We start from the raw sequence: 15,275 nt of genomic DNA on the forward strand, positions 1-15,275 counted from the left end.
TGTAAATTATACGCCACATGTTCTTGGCCAATTACTGTGCTTCAGATTTTCTGTATCTTGGCTAGTTTACTCTGTTTAATACAGTAATTTCTAAGAACATTGTCTTAAATTTTTTTATTGTGATAGCAAGTTGCTAAATTTCTCCTGCTCAAAATCTGCCATTAGGATAAAGTCTTGCAAGGCTCTGTATAGTCCGACAACCACATTCCTCTCCAACTTCATCTCTGTCACTCTAACTAAGCATACACTTTAAACATTAAACTCTTTCCATTTATAAATCATACTATGCTCTCTCCTGCCTCTAAAACTTTATTTGAGAAGTGTCCACATCACTGTAATCTGGTTAGAGTTCTCCATTTAGTGACCTCCAAGAAGCCCTTGAGGACCTGTTATATACCTAATATTTCTATCATAACATTTTGGAACTAAGTTTTAGTTCCCTTCTCTGTGTGTGTCCTGAAGATAAGGATAAAGTCCATTTTGTTCACTGTTGTACCCTAGGACATGGCCAAATTTGATACAGTAGGAGATTCTCTATAGGTGTGCACGCACACACACACACAGAGTGGATTAAATTGAAACACTGAAATCAGTAGATAAACACAGGGTCCCAGAGATATAATTTCTCATTTTTAAAATAACCACATTGTTGTTGGTTTTTTAAAAATATATTTTTATTGATTTCAGAGAGGAAGGGAGAGGGAGAAAGAGATAGAAACATAAATGAGAGAGAATCATTGATCTGCTGCCTCCTTCACACCCACTACTGGAGAACGGGGCCGCAACCTGGCATGTGCCCTTGACTAAAATCAAACCCAGGACCCTTCAGTCCACAGGCTGATGCTGTATCCACTGAGCCAAATCAGCTAGGGCAACTACATTGTTTTTGACAAAATACAAGAAGCTTTTCTTGGAGGTGAAAAAAAATCCCCTTTTTAAAATGTAGGATTTGGATTATAGTGCCGCTTTTATGGCATCAGCAAGACCATAGCCACCAAATCTAGAAACACATTTAAGAATGGATATTTTACCTCTGAAGCTGTTTTTTTTTTTTTTTTAAATATATTTTATTGATTTTTTACAGAGAGGAAGGGAGAGGGATAGAGAGTTAGAAACATCGATGAGAGAGAAACATCAATCAGCTGCCTCTTGCACACTCCCTACTGGAGATGTGCCGGCAACCAAGGTACATGCCCTTGACCGGAATTGAACCTGGGACCCTTGGGTCCACAGGCTGATGCTCTATCCACTGAGAAAGCCAATTAGGGCTGAAGCTGTTTTTTTGTTTGTTTGTTTTTGTTTTATAGTTTTAAGATTCTTACCTTTGCTGATCATTAAAAAGAAAAAAAAATACTTCTAAAACTAAGAGTATATTTTATGCATTATCTTGTGGGATTGGAAACTCTTCTCTATTGGTAATATTCTCAACACTAATGTTTTCTTTTATGTACATACTAAAAATTGACAAATGACTCTGTATACTGTTTCATCTCCATAAAAGACCCAGCCTTGAAACAGTTGGGGCCCTAATTGTATGATATTGTAACATTAAAAAAAGACAAGAAATCTCATTCCTGACCTCAGCAGGCCAACTTATTGTATATCATCTTGTTATAATTCAGGAACTACTCAGACACCATTTTCTATGTATCTTATTTTAAGGCATTCTCAGTAATTTACTGCCATAATTTATAATCACATAGAGTCCCATAGGTTAATTACAGAATCTTCTGTGTAAAAATATCTATTTTCCTCTCATTTGTTTCAGTGATGTAGCCTTTATTTCATTTAGCATGCTCTAATTTTTCTAATATGGAAATGGTAAGTAGACTGGCTCGGGGTGACCTCGCCATAATTTTATAGGACTATTTCTCAACCCTTACCTAATTCCTTTCTGAGCTCATGATTAGTTCTCATATCTTTTGTATTATACTGCAGTTTCATTGACCCTAATTGTAATACTATGAAAGGAAAAAATAAATCTAACATTTTGTATTACAAAAATCTTCTAACCTTTTGTATAAAGAACAAAATTCCACTAAATTGAGTGGTGATAAATGTACATACTTGATAATTACTCCATCCAACACACACATACATATATAATCATTTCTTTCTCTTAAAATTATATTCTTATTGTATGGAATCTGGCTACAAAAATATCTTTATTATTAGTAGTAAATATATTCCTGCAATAGTTGAAAATAAGTTCTTTAATGGCAATTCCTCTCTAAAAATAGCATTCTTTGCTTAATACAGGCACTTCTTGTATAGAATCAGTTTTCATATAATAAATTGTGATAATGTGATGTTTCTTAGACAGTATTGTCTGGATAACGCAAGCCACTTTTCTTTATACTTCAATATAAAACTTGAGATCATTAATGAAAGTTGAAATCAGGAACTAATATCTCTCAAGTGGTTAGAAATGGAGTGTCAGTGAAATGACCTTTTGGAATTTTTGTTATATTATAATAACAGGAAATAATGAATTTTAAATCATTATAGTTTTATCATTAGGAAAAGAGGAGCTATTACTCTTCAAATAAAGCTAGATGTAAATACTCGATTTTTCTGGTGATACTTAGGTTTTATAACTTTCTTTTTACACTATTAAAAATAAAGACAAATATCTGTATTGTTAAAATTTGTCCAAGGTAAAATAATATTCTTACTGTGAGTTTGAATCTAGAACCTCATCACCACCATAATTTATTTTTTCATTGAATAAAGCAACAAGAGATTTCTTAGAAAAGCAACTCTCACATTACCAAAAGTACTAGTTGTACATCTGTTATAAGGCTTAGTCTTTAGAAGTATAAGCTCTGGAATCAGATTACTCAGGTTTAAGTACAAGCTTCACTAGATGCATAGAAGCAAAACAATCTTGGGCAAGTTACCTGATCTCCTTAAGCTTCATATTCACTTATGAAATAGAGATAATTATAATCTATATCTCACAGAGTTGTTGTGAATATTAAATGACCTAGTATTTTAGCATATTATCTAGCATAAATATACCACAAATCTTAGTTATTACATCTATTACAAAATTAAGAAATTGCCATTTTGAATGGCAATGCCATTCTGTCAAAATTATTAAATAACCACTTACTTAACCACAGTATTTTAATTAAAATGTCAACAACAAATTCAGATAAATTTGAAATAAGCACTTTGTAATTATTTTAGCTGTTGTTTCTTTTCTCTCTTTCTCTCTTTGCACTTGTTTCTATGTAATAAGTAGATCTGCTATGACTCCCAGTCTTTTTGGAGGGTCCCTTGTGCAGAACAATGACAGATGATGTTTGTGACTGGCCCTGAATACTCTGTTTGGAGCTATCAGCAATCCACAGCTTGGGGCTCCCTCGCTGGTTTGGGTGCATTTGGAAAGGATGCACACTAAGGTCTGCTTTTCCTGCCCCAGGTCCAGAAGCAGATCAGGCAAAGACTCAAAGGACTCAGAGATCCACCTCTGCCTGCAGGCTGATTATTATTCTGTCTCTTAATGAGCCTTCGGCTGCAGACCACAGAAAGGTGTAAACTCCACAGGGTGGGGCAAGAGGTTTTTCAATAGGGTGGGGCAATTGTCCTCCCCTCCCCCCCCCCACCACCACCAAAGGCAAAAGCTATCTGGGTGGTTAAGATCTGCTTGAGAAAGAAGTCCTCTTCAGCATGGGGGAATGACTCAGCACAGGAAACTGGGGCGGCTTGCCCTCTGAATTATATCCCCAGAGCCCACAACCCTGGATTCTCCTCACATAGCTCCAGTCCACTCTGTCCTTTCTCTGTGGGAGCTCAGGTGAGTGGTTGCACACAAAAGTTTGTCCATTGTCCCTTTAAAAGAGTGCCTGCATTTCTAGCCACTCGCCCTGGCAGACAGACACCCTGTTGCTTTTTCACAGCCAGATGTTATGCTGGCACCTTTCTCAGTTCTGGTGCTCTGGGCTGGGGCTCCCAGCTTGGGTTTTAGACCCCAGTCTTGTCAGGGTGGAAACCCCCATCCCCCATAGCTGGGGTATCCCTCCAGAACTTCAGCTGCTGTCTGTGGGAGCCCGGCCATTTCTTTCACACCTCCACCCTTCCTACCAATCTCTATGTGATCTCTAATTTATGTCTTTGGTTATTAGGGTTCTCTCCAAGTAGTCTTCAATTGATTTTTCAGAAAGTTTTTCTGTATTTTAGTTTTAATTCCAGTTTGGTCCTGGGAGAGTGTCAGTGTAGCTTTCATTTAATCTGCTGCCATCTTGGAATCTCTCTCCTATCTTTCTCAATTTATTAAAAAAAAAAAAGAAAAAGAAAAAGAAAACTAATTAGGTGCTTAAAGGTGTCCACTGATGCTATGTGAAATGTGATGTTAATAGAGAGGAGGAAATGCATTGCTATTAAAAATCCAGTTGTTTGAAGCTTTCTGGTAAGAGCAGGGCAGGTTTCCAAAACAAGTCAAAAATCATCTAGAGAGAGAGGGAAAGGAGACTGGCTTGGCTTTTACTGTGGTTAGTGGGTGGGGCTAGGTGAGAGCTCCCACATGTGTTATTGAACTTCCCACCAGGCTCTAAAGGAGGCAGCACTAGGCTTTCTTCTCAGCTTTCCAAAATGAGGAAGAAAGGCAAAAGGGTAGCAGTAAGGTTTCAGACCCTCAGCTGTGAACTATAAAAAATGGAGTCAGTCCATTATATCAGGAATTGTACATTCTGTTACAGGAGAAAAAAAAAAATCTAATGAATAAAATTTTCTCCATTATATTTTTATGCCATATTTTTTAAACACATGACTTCCTTTACTATATTAAAATCTATATTGCCTGTATTAAAATCTAATCTATTTTTTAAACTTAGAACAAAGTTATAGATGTGGCTAATTTAAGTGTGATATGTCAGGATTTATGAGATTCTATGAGGTGTGTCATATTCTGCAAATGATCTGCCTTTGAAACAAGATTGAGAATCACTGAAGCAGGTAAACTGTTAAGCACATTCCTGTTAATTTATTTATTCAGTCATTTGTTAAAATTAAAAATAAAGCAAAAGTTGAGGGAAAGCTAAGAAGCAAATGGAGCTCAGTCCAGATAAGAGCTGGAGTTTTAGGTAGGGATACATGGGACAGACTGACAGCTGTAGGAAGGGAGGGTGAGCGGGGGGATGACAGAAAGTGAAGGGACTAGCCAAAGAACATAGACGCATAACCCATAGACACAGACAACAGTGAGGTGATGGCCTGAGGGAAGGGGGTGGTGAGGACTGGGTGAAGGTGGGCAAAAAGGGGGAAAATAGGGACATCTGCAATAGTGTCAACGATAAAAATAAAGTTAAAATAAATACATGTTTAAAAGAAGAATTATTTTGATCCTTTTCCCTGAAATAATAAGCCTGGCAGCCAGTGCAGGTGGGCTGAAAAAGGAAGGACAGATAATTAACTTTCTGTATTGAAACATGAAAAGAATCTGGACCAAGGTACAGCACCACATGCCCATATATTATGTAGACTAAGTAGAGAACGCCAAACATACACTCTATTCTGCCACAGTAAGGCAAAGGCCTCACATAGAGTTGGAAGCTGGCACATATCAGCAGTCTTAGGACTTTTAATGATTATAAGGAGATTACTAGAACATATTGACACTGTGGAAGGAGCCAGCCTAACAGAGCAGAGTGCAATAAAACCTGAAGGATTTGGGTTTATGATTTAACAGACATTTATGAATGAATTCATAAGAAAATAAGGCAACAAAGGTTACCTAGCCTAATGTACATTGTCATAATATAGTTTCTCTAAGAGTTATAAAAGTTGGGTATAATTCTATTTTGATACTTGAGAAGATTGTATCTTCCAACATCCAATTTTTACTTTTTAAAAATAGAGTTCTAGTAAGGTTTAAAAAAAATCTATATAGAAATAGTTCATGAATAAAGACTAGAGTCAGACAAAAAAAATGAATGATTGTGTAGTCATGCCTGAAATAATTCTTTTTCTCTTTGCCAGTGTTTTGATTTAAGCAATCTGTTTATTCTAAAAACAGTGCAACATTATAATATCTATTTTTAATCCAAGAACTGCTAAGGAATAAAATCTCTGTGCATAACCTACTATTCTCCATTTTAACCTGTAATCCTTGGTTACAAGATCTTGGAATCAAGGTCTTGATATGAAGGAAGGCTTCATATCTTTGAGGAAGGGATGTTGGAGGATGGAAAAGAAAAAAGGAACACAATATGGAATCATCCAGAAGGGAATTTTGATGAAAGGGTACACATGGGCACCAGGAAAGAATAAGCTACTGTAGACACATAAAGAAAGCTACCCTCAATATCATTGAATTTTTTTATATATATTTTATTGATTTCTTTACAGAGAGGAAGGGAGAGGGATAGAGAGTTAGAAACATCGATGAGAGAGAAACATAGATCAGCTGCCTCCTGCACACCCCCTACTGGGGATGTGCCCGCAACCAAGGTACATGTCCTTGACCAGAATCGAACCTGGGACCCTTGAGTCCGCAGGTCGACGCTCTATCCACTGAGCCAAACTGGTTAGGGCAATATCACTGAATATTGATATTTACTAAATATCATGAATAAAAGAAGGGAGTAAAAAGGGAGATCCAATATAAGCAGCAATGAACCCCAAAACAAGGCTTAATTCCTGTAATATATCTTGGCCTATGTGAAAAGAGTTTGAATAAGATTCTGTCCACATTCTGAAGCCAATATTTGTATTTTTGCTTAGATTACTATTACTACCTATTTTGAAGATGATTATCTCTATTTATACTTTTTCCATATATATACTAGAGGCCCAGTGCACAAAATTTGTGCACTCAGCGGGGGAGGGGGGTCCCTCAGCCCGGCCTGTGCCCTCTCACAGTCTGGGACCCCTCAGGGGATGACCACCTGCTGGCTTAGGCCCGCTCCCCGGGAGATTGGGCCTAAGATGGCAATCAGACATTCCTCTGGCAGCCCAGGAGCCCTCGGGGGATGTCCACTTGCCAGTGTGCCAGTGGGGAGCAGGCCTAAACTGCAGTCAGACATCCTTAGTGCTGCTGAGGAGGCAGGAGAGGCTCCCACCACCACCTCTGTACTGGCAGCCAGCAACCTGGCTTGTGGCTAAGCAGAGCTCCTCCTATGTGAGAGCACCCTGACCACCAGAGGGCAGCTCCTGCATTGAGCGTCTGTCCCTGGTGGTCAGTGTGTGTCATAGTGACCAGTCATTCCCAGTCTTTCTGCTATTAGAGTCAGTTTGCATATTACCCTTTTACTATATAGGATAGAGGCCTGGTGCATGGGTCGGGGCTGGCTGGTTTGCCCTGAAGAGTGTCCCGGATCAGGGTGGGGGTCCCGCTTGGGTGCCTGGCCAGCCTGGGTGAGGGGCTGATGGCTGTTTGCAGCTGGCCACACCCCCTTCAGGGTGGGGGTCCCCACTGGGGTGCCTGGCCAGCCTGGGTGAGGGGCTGAGGGCTGTTTTCAGGCTGGTGGGCAACTGAAACTCCCAGCCTCTCCTTTTTTTCTGTTTTTGTTTTTGTTTTTTATTCTGGAATTTATTTACCTCCTATAGCTGTCACTGGAGCTGAGAGCCGGCTCCAGCTCTGAGGGTGCGGCTGGCTGAAAGCAGGTATCTGGGTTTGTTTAGCGTCTATAATTGAAACATTGTTGCCATCACTGCCACTCTAAGCTCTGAGGCCAAAGCTGGCTGAAAGCAGGTATCTGGAGCTTGTTTAGCTTCTGTAATTGCAACTTTGTTGCATAGACTGGAGCTCAGAGCCCAGCTGCGGTAGGCGGGGAACCTTGGCTTCCTCCATCACTGGAGCAACCAAGCCTCCTGTTCGCTTCAGCTGCCTGGCTGCCGGCCGCCATCTTGGCTGGTGATTAATTTGCATATCTAGCTGATTAGCCAATGGGAAGGGTAACAAAGTTATGGTAATTACCATGTTTCTCTATTATTAGATAGGATATATATATATATATATATATATATATATATATATATATATAAATTGAGTTTATTTGGGAGACATTGGTTAATAAAATTACATAGGTTTAAGGGGCATAATTCTATAACACATGATTTGTACACTGTATTGTGTTCACCACCCCAAGCCAAGTCTCCTTCCATCACCATTTATTCTCCCCTTTACCTTCTACTCCTCCCAACCTCTTTCCTCTGGTAACCATACTGCTATCTGTGTCTGAGTTGTTTGTTGTTGTTTTTTGTTTTTTTCTTAATCCCTTCACCTTTTTCACTCCTGCTCCTCTCTCAGCTATCAGTTTGTTTTTTATCTATGAATCTGTTTCTATTTTGTTTGTTACTTTATTTTGTTCATTAGAGTCCATATTATGAATGAAATCACATGGTACTTGCCTTTCTCTGACTGGCTTATTTCACTTAGCATAATACTATCCAAGTCTATCCATGCTATTTCCCAAGGGTAAAATTTTCTTCTTTTTACATCCAAGTAGTATTCTCTGCTTATACTTCTTATGCATATTTGTGCTGTCATGTGTCTAATGCTTCAGATATATCTAACATCTTGGAACCAATGGTAAGATTTTGAGCCCAAAGATAGGAATAATATGTAACAACTACACCATCTGCTTACCTTTGATATGATATTTATTTCATGTTACACTCTGAATTGCATTTAAATTTCTGAATCGCTTCTCTGAAGTGCTGAATAGGTTGCTAGATGATTAATTACATAGAAATATATTGGTTTCACTATAAAGAAAATAGGGCTTACCATAAAAAAAAAACATTATTTATTTTAGAAAAATAAAAGTATGCAGAATTGAGGGGAAAGAAGAAACCCAGTCAAAACACAAAAGAGAGAGAGCAAATAACAAGGTACAGTACTTTGGTACTAAAATTTATTAGATGGAGCAAACCAACAGTGCCAAGTCAAAATGTCTTGTAGAATTTTTCTGAGCTCTGGCATGAAGATATTATAGGAAGGATTAAAAGCCATTGTGTGTAAGGCTGGGGAAGGGGGGAGAGAGAGAAGTTCCTAACACAAAAGTCAAGTGATTTAGTTAAAGGTACAAATAAGAAGATAGCATTTGTAAAAGATTTTTTTAATGCCTAGAATAGCCTGAAGTAAATGAGAAATGGCAGTTTAGTATTCTGTTTACAAACCAGTCATATTACATTTTTCCATAAAGATTCAGCAATTTTTAAAATGCACATGTCCCTTGAACCAGTAATTTCATTTATAAGAATTTTTCCTGGAGAAATTAAAATAAATAGGAAAAAAGATGTATCTACCAGAATGATCACCATAGGACTATTTATAATAGTGAAAAATTGAATAGAACATAAAGGCTGAATGATAAGTGATTGGTTCAATAAATTATGACACATGATTATGCATAATTATGCCACATAATTTATTGGCACATTTATAAAATGTAGGAGATGCAGCCAACGCAGTAGTTAAAAAGATACATTAACCACAAAATTATATACAGTACAAAGTTACATTAGCAAAGAAGACAGGCCTCAATTCAAAGATCTTATCTTTCAGTTTAAAAAAATCTATAAAAAAAATAAAGCAAATTCCACCTAAACAAGTAAGAAGAAAGAAAATACTTTTAAAAAATCACTGCTGAAATCAGTGACATAGAAAAAAATCTATACCAAATATATAAATAAATAACCTGATACTGTATTTAGAAAACCCTAACAACTCAAAATAAACCACAACCCTACTAAAATTGATAAATAAATTCAGTAAAGGAGCAGGATACTCCTGTCGCTTCTTCTACGCCCTTTATTGTTTCACTGTCCTAAATGTGTTTTTTCCCTGGCCAATAAATTATTACTTTGCTACACTTTGCCTCTTGATTGAAATCTTTCCTTCAAGAACGTAAGAAATGAGGTCTCGTCATCTCCCTAGTACGGTAAGAACCAAGAGAGGAGGAGCCAGCCAGACAAGGTTTCCCTGAAGATGAGATACTTTGGCTTCCTGATTTGGAGGATCAGAAAGATGGAAACCCAGTATGAACAAGGTACAGAATCACAAATAAGCTTGATGTAGAGAGACAGAGAAAGGCCATGAAGATAGATGAAATTAGAGAGGCAAAAGTAGGCCAGTTCAGAAAAGCTTTTGTATTTGGGCTAAGAAGCTCAATCTCTAACCATCTGGCTATAAGGAGCTATTTATGGATTTTAAGAGGAAGAGAATGATATTATCAATTTTTATTTAGAAAAATCACTTTGGAAGCAGTGTGGGAAGCAGTGTGGAAAACAGGTAAGTGGAAAATAAGGCTAGACACAATATGGTCAGGTAAAGATCATTGCTGTATTTGGACAAGAAATGGTTGTGAGCTTCAACCAAGATGAGAGCATAGAGAGCTTGGATTCCAACAACACTTGGAATTCAGTGAAATGCTTATGTGCCATGTCAGAAACTTAACTTCATTTCTAGTAAAAGAAATATCAGTTACCACTTATTGAATACTTCTTTATGCTACTTATTGGGCTAAGCACCTCACATATATTATGGTATCTAATCCTCACCACAAACTCATGTTAATACTTATACTTGCACTACTTATGAGGAAAGTGAGGCTTAGAGAGCTTGTATAAGTCACCCAGGAATACTTTGTGATGCAGTTGAGTTTCAATAAGCCAATGCTCTTCATGACTACATAATGCTAGGACACTGTATTTTAAAGGTGTTCCTGAAAAGACAAAATGCAGCTATGTCCCTAACTTACCCCATGGATAGCCTCCAAAGGGCTGTGAGCAAAACTGATCCTCAGAAAAAGCCCTCTGTTTTAAGAAACTATAGGGAAATAAAGTGAGTAGTAATCATAAAATGCATCTAATATCTGAGTCTCAGTCATTAGGATGCAATCACTTTTCTCCAAGTCCTCTCAATTATCCCTATTATCTACCAGATAGTCTCAAATATAATTATTTCTCCTGACTTATTTCACATCTAAGTTCCACCTTTTTATATTTCCTATCTTGAATTGTAGACTTGTGGAAAGTAATGACTCAGCAATTCAGTTCTTTTACAAGAGAATTGACCTAGGTCTGTTTCTATGGCTGTATGATTATAGGTAAGTCATTGAATCTCTCTGAGCATCAGTGTTTTCATAATTTAGTGGAAATAATACATCCAAGCTATCTACTTCCGGAGACTCTACATATCAAACTGTATTAAAATACATTGAAAATTATGAAGCACTATCCTATCTAATAAAAGAGAAACATGGTAATTAGCCATACATCCGCTACCTTTCCCATTGGCTAATCAGGGCGATATGCAAATTAACTGCCAGCCAAGATGGCGGTCGGCAGCCAGGCAGCTTGAAGCTAACATGAGGCTTGCTTGCTTCAGTGATGGAGGAAACCAACATTCCCCGCCTGCCTTACCGGCCTCTGAGCTTGCAGTTTGAAACATTGTTACAAATATAGAAGCTAAACAAAACCACAGAAACCTGCTTTCAGCCAGCCGGGATCTCAGAGCTGGAGTTTATACAGTGTTTCGATTGTAGAACCCAGACAAACCAGATACCTACTTTCAGCAGCAGAGGCCTCAGAGCTGGAGCCAGAGCTAAAGCTGGCCCAGAAAAAAAAAAAAAAAAAGAAAAAAAGGAGCAGTTGGGAGCTTCAGTCACCCTCCAGCCTGAAAACAGCCCTCATCCCCTCACCCAGGCTGGCCAGGCACCCCAGTGGGGACCCCCACCCTGAAGGGTGTGTGACCAGCTGCAAACAGCCATCATCCCCTCACCCAGGCTGCCCAGGCACCCCAGTGGGGACCCCCACCCTGATCCAGGACACCCTTCAGGGCAAAACAGCCGGACCGCACCCATGCACCAGGCCTCTATCCTATATAGTAAAAGGGTAATATGCCTCCCAACACCGGGATCAGCGTGACAGGGGGCAGTGCCCAAACCCTCTGAACACCCTGTGGCTCTGTGTGTGACAGGGGGCGGGGCCACAACCTCCCTATTGGCCCTGCTCTGTTTGTGACAGGGGAAGGCGCCCCAACTCCCTGATCAGCCCTGCTCTGTGCCTGATAGGGGGGAGCTCCTGAACCCCCTGATCTCCCTGCTGCTCTGTGTGTGACAGGGTGCGGCGCCCCAACCTCCTGATCGGCCCTGCTCTGTGTGTGAAAGGGTGCGGCACCCCAACCCCCTCCCCACGGGCCCTGCTCTTTGTAATGGGGTAGAGCCATTAACTCCACATCGGACCTGCCCTGAGTGTGAGAGTGGCGGTGCCCCAACCCCCTGATTTGCCCTCCTCTGTGGGTGACAGGGGGCGGTGCCCAAACTCCCCTATTGGCCCTACTCTGTGAGTGACAGGAGGGATCTCCCCAACCCCCTGATTGGCCCTGCTCTGTGCGTGACAAGGGAGAGCTGCCCAACCCCATGATGGGCCCTGCTCTGTGCATGACAGGGAGGAGCTCCTCAACCCCCTGACTGACCCTGCTCTGTGAGTGTCAGGGTACGGAGCCCCAAACCCCTGATGGGCCCGGCTCTGTGCATGACAGGGGGTGGTGCTACAACCTCCCTATTGACCCTGCCTTGAGTACGACAGGGGGTAGTGCCCCAACCCCCCAATCAGCCCTACCCTGAGCATGACTGAGAGTGGCATCGCAACTTTCCGATGCACCATGCTCTGTGCATGACGGGGGGGGGGCTCCCCAACTCCACAATTGACCCTGCTCTGAGCCCGACCAGGGGCTGCACCTAGGGATTTGGCCTGCCCTCTGCCACCCGGGAGCAGGCCTAAGCCAGCAGGTTGTTATCTCCCGAGGGGTCCCAGACTGCGAGAGGGCACAGGCCGGGCTGAGGCACCCCCGTCCCCCTGAGAGCACAAATTTTTGTGCACTGGGCCTCTAGTAGAATGATAAGAAAGCACACTACAATTTTGTATATATATATATATATAGGGGCCAGATAATTAGGACCACCGACATTTGTAGGCAAATTGCCATACACTGCATCATATGGGATATGGAAGCCGAAGGCCTGTTCGAACACGATTGAAAAAACACACACGTTTACATTATATGTGTTTAATTAAATGTTACAATTTGTTATACTACGCTTTCAGCAGTATTGACAATGATGTTATGGGTGTGGACATTTGTTTTATTTATCATCTGTTCAAACATGGATGAAAAATCCTTCTCTTCCCCCGGCTGATATGGCTCAGTTGGTCGGAGCATCATCCTGCGCACCAAAGGACTGCAGGTTCAGCTCATACCTCACATGCTGACAATGGAGCCCAACTGAGCTTGGAACCCAGATAAACAGGCAGCCACAGTCTGTAACTGCCCCTCCCATCTCACTCGGATAGAGACATTGGAGAAGACACCATGTTTTCGTGTTGTCTGCCCTTGTCCCGAGGCCGATGCCTCAAGAGAGGCAGCGATGAGAGTGTGTTTAGTCGTGGTCGGCGCTGGGTTCGCACTCAGAGGAGAGGACTCCTGTGGCCCTTTTCCCGGCGGGATCCAGAGGTAACACAGGGAGGTTTGGTTTGGGCCGGGCCACCCCTCAGATCCCAGCTGAGCAGCCCTATGTCCCCTCCCCGTGTGTTTGGGGGATGGGGGGTGAAGGGAGTGTTCACGTGGGGAGGGTCTGTCCAGAACAGGAAGAGGCTGGGTTCGGTGTCAGGACCAATCATGTTCACACCAGAGGTCAAGGGTAGCAGGGTGGACGTGGAGTGTGGGTGGCACCCTCTGCCCGAGGTCTGTCCTGAGCCCTGGAGGTGAGTCTCCTTTCCTCTCGGTGGATGTCTGTGTAGACACAGGGCTGGACTCAATCCAGGAGCAGAAGGTCCAGTGGGCAGAAGCAGCAGTGACTAGGGCCGGGCTTGAGTCCTCCCAGTCAGCTGCCGGTCACTGTCATTGCAGACCTCCAGCCAGGCCAAGAAGAGGTCTCAGCTGGTCAAAGAGGAGCAGCAGCAGGTCCGTGAAGACCCCCGCCCCACGCCCAGCAGGGAGGGGCCGGTGAGCCACACCACTTCAGGCCAAAGCAGGGCTGAAGTGAGTGTGGCCACCTGGGCGTCAGGGGAACCAGTGCCCATGGGGGCAGGGAGAAGGCCTCCTCCACCAGAGCCACCCAGGCGCCACAGGCCTCCAACCTCGAAGCAGCTCCGTCCCCACAGGCGGATGGCCATTGCCAGCCTGGCCCTGCAGTGCTGGGGCTATGGTCATCGCAGCAGGAGTCAAGACCGGGAGCGTCAGGAGGCCACGCTGGAGGGTGAGAAGGTGGGATGGTGGGGTGGAATGGGTGGGGAGGTCCACGTGAGCTTATGGGGAGGGATTGTTGCCAGACACACAGGGAGCACCGCAGAGCCTGGCCAGGAGCAAAGACTGGCCTCAGGCCACCCAGCTGCTGGACTTTGGGCTGGGCGGGGAGGACGCCCTGCCGTGGATCCCGGGCTCTAGCTGCGTGCTGTGTCTGGGGGGCACAAGGGAATCCTGGCATGTGGGTGACTTTTTCTCCTCTCACAACTCCAGCACCAGCCCAGGGGTTAGGTGAGGCTGCTCTTGGAACACCGAGAGTCCAACCTGAGGAGCCAGAGGCAGAGCTGGCGGCGCGTGAACCTTCAGAGCCCTTGTCAGCTCCAGCCACCAGTCCAGCTGCAGCGGCAGAGTCAGGGCCGGCCGCGGACAGAACTGAGGCGCCACCAGCAGCAGAGGAAGAAGAACCTTCCCTGGGACCCGTGCAGGGTCCTGCGTCAGAAGAGGAGCTGCCTGTGAAGGGACCAACTCCAGGGCCTTCTGGGGAAACAGCCCAGGCTGTCCCAAGGCAAAAAATCATTTCCCCCGCACTCCTTGATATCTCCGTTTTCTTTGCTGTTCTTATTTTGTTTGTATGTTCTCCATGGCGGACTTTCTTTTTTGAACTTTTTCTTACTTTAGGGTTGGGGGCGAGCTTGGCTTTCGTTCTTTTCTTTTGCCTGGTGTTGGCCTTCATCATTCCTTGGTATAATCCCTTTTAAATAATAAAATTGTTGTTTTTTATTCAAACCGGTGTCATTCCTGATCATGAAATACAGTCACGATGCTGATCAAGCATCACCACTCTCCTTGTAGAGGCAGTGCCCATACCAGCACATCTCAGAGATGCCCTATGTCCCCAAAGTGGAGCTATCCACTGTGAACTCTGGGGAGAGAGCACTGTTACCATTAGACTGACAGGCTTCTTGTCTACTGGGGACCAGTCCTGGGGACAAAGTGAGGCAGCAGAGGGGTTAGCAGATTTACTAGGGAGCATGTCAAGAAAGAAAGAAAAAATAATAGCATCTATCTATCTATCTAT

The sequence above is a fragment of the Myotis myotis genome, unplaced genomic scaffold (assembly GCF_014108235.1).
Source record: "Myotis myotis isolate mMyoMyo1 unplaced genomic scaffold, mMyoMyo1.p scaffold_m19_p_3, whole genome shotgun sequence".
In the NCBI taxonomy this organism is placed as follows: Eukaryota; Metazoa; Chordata; class Mammalia; order Chiroptera; family Vespertilionidae; genus Myotis; species Myotis myotis.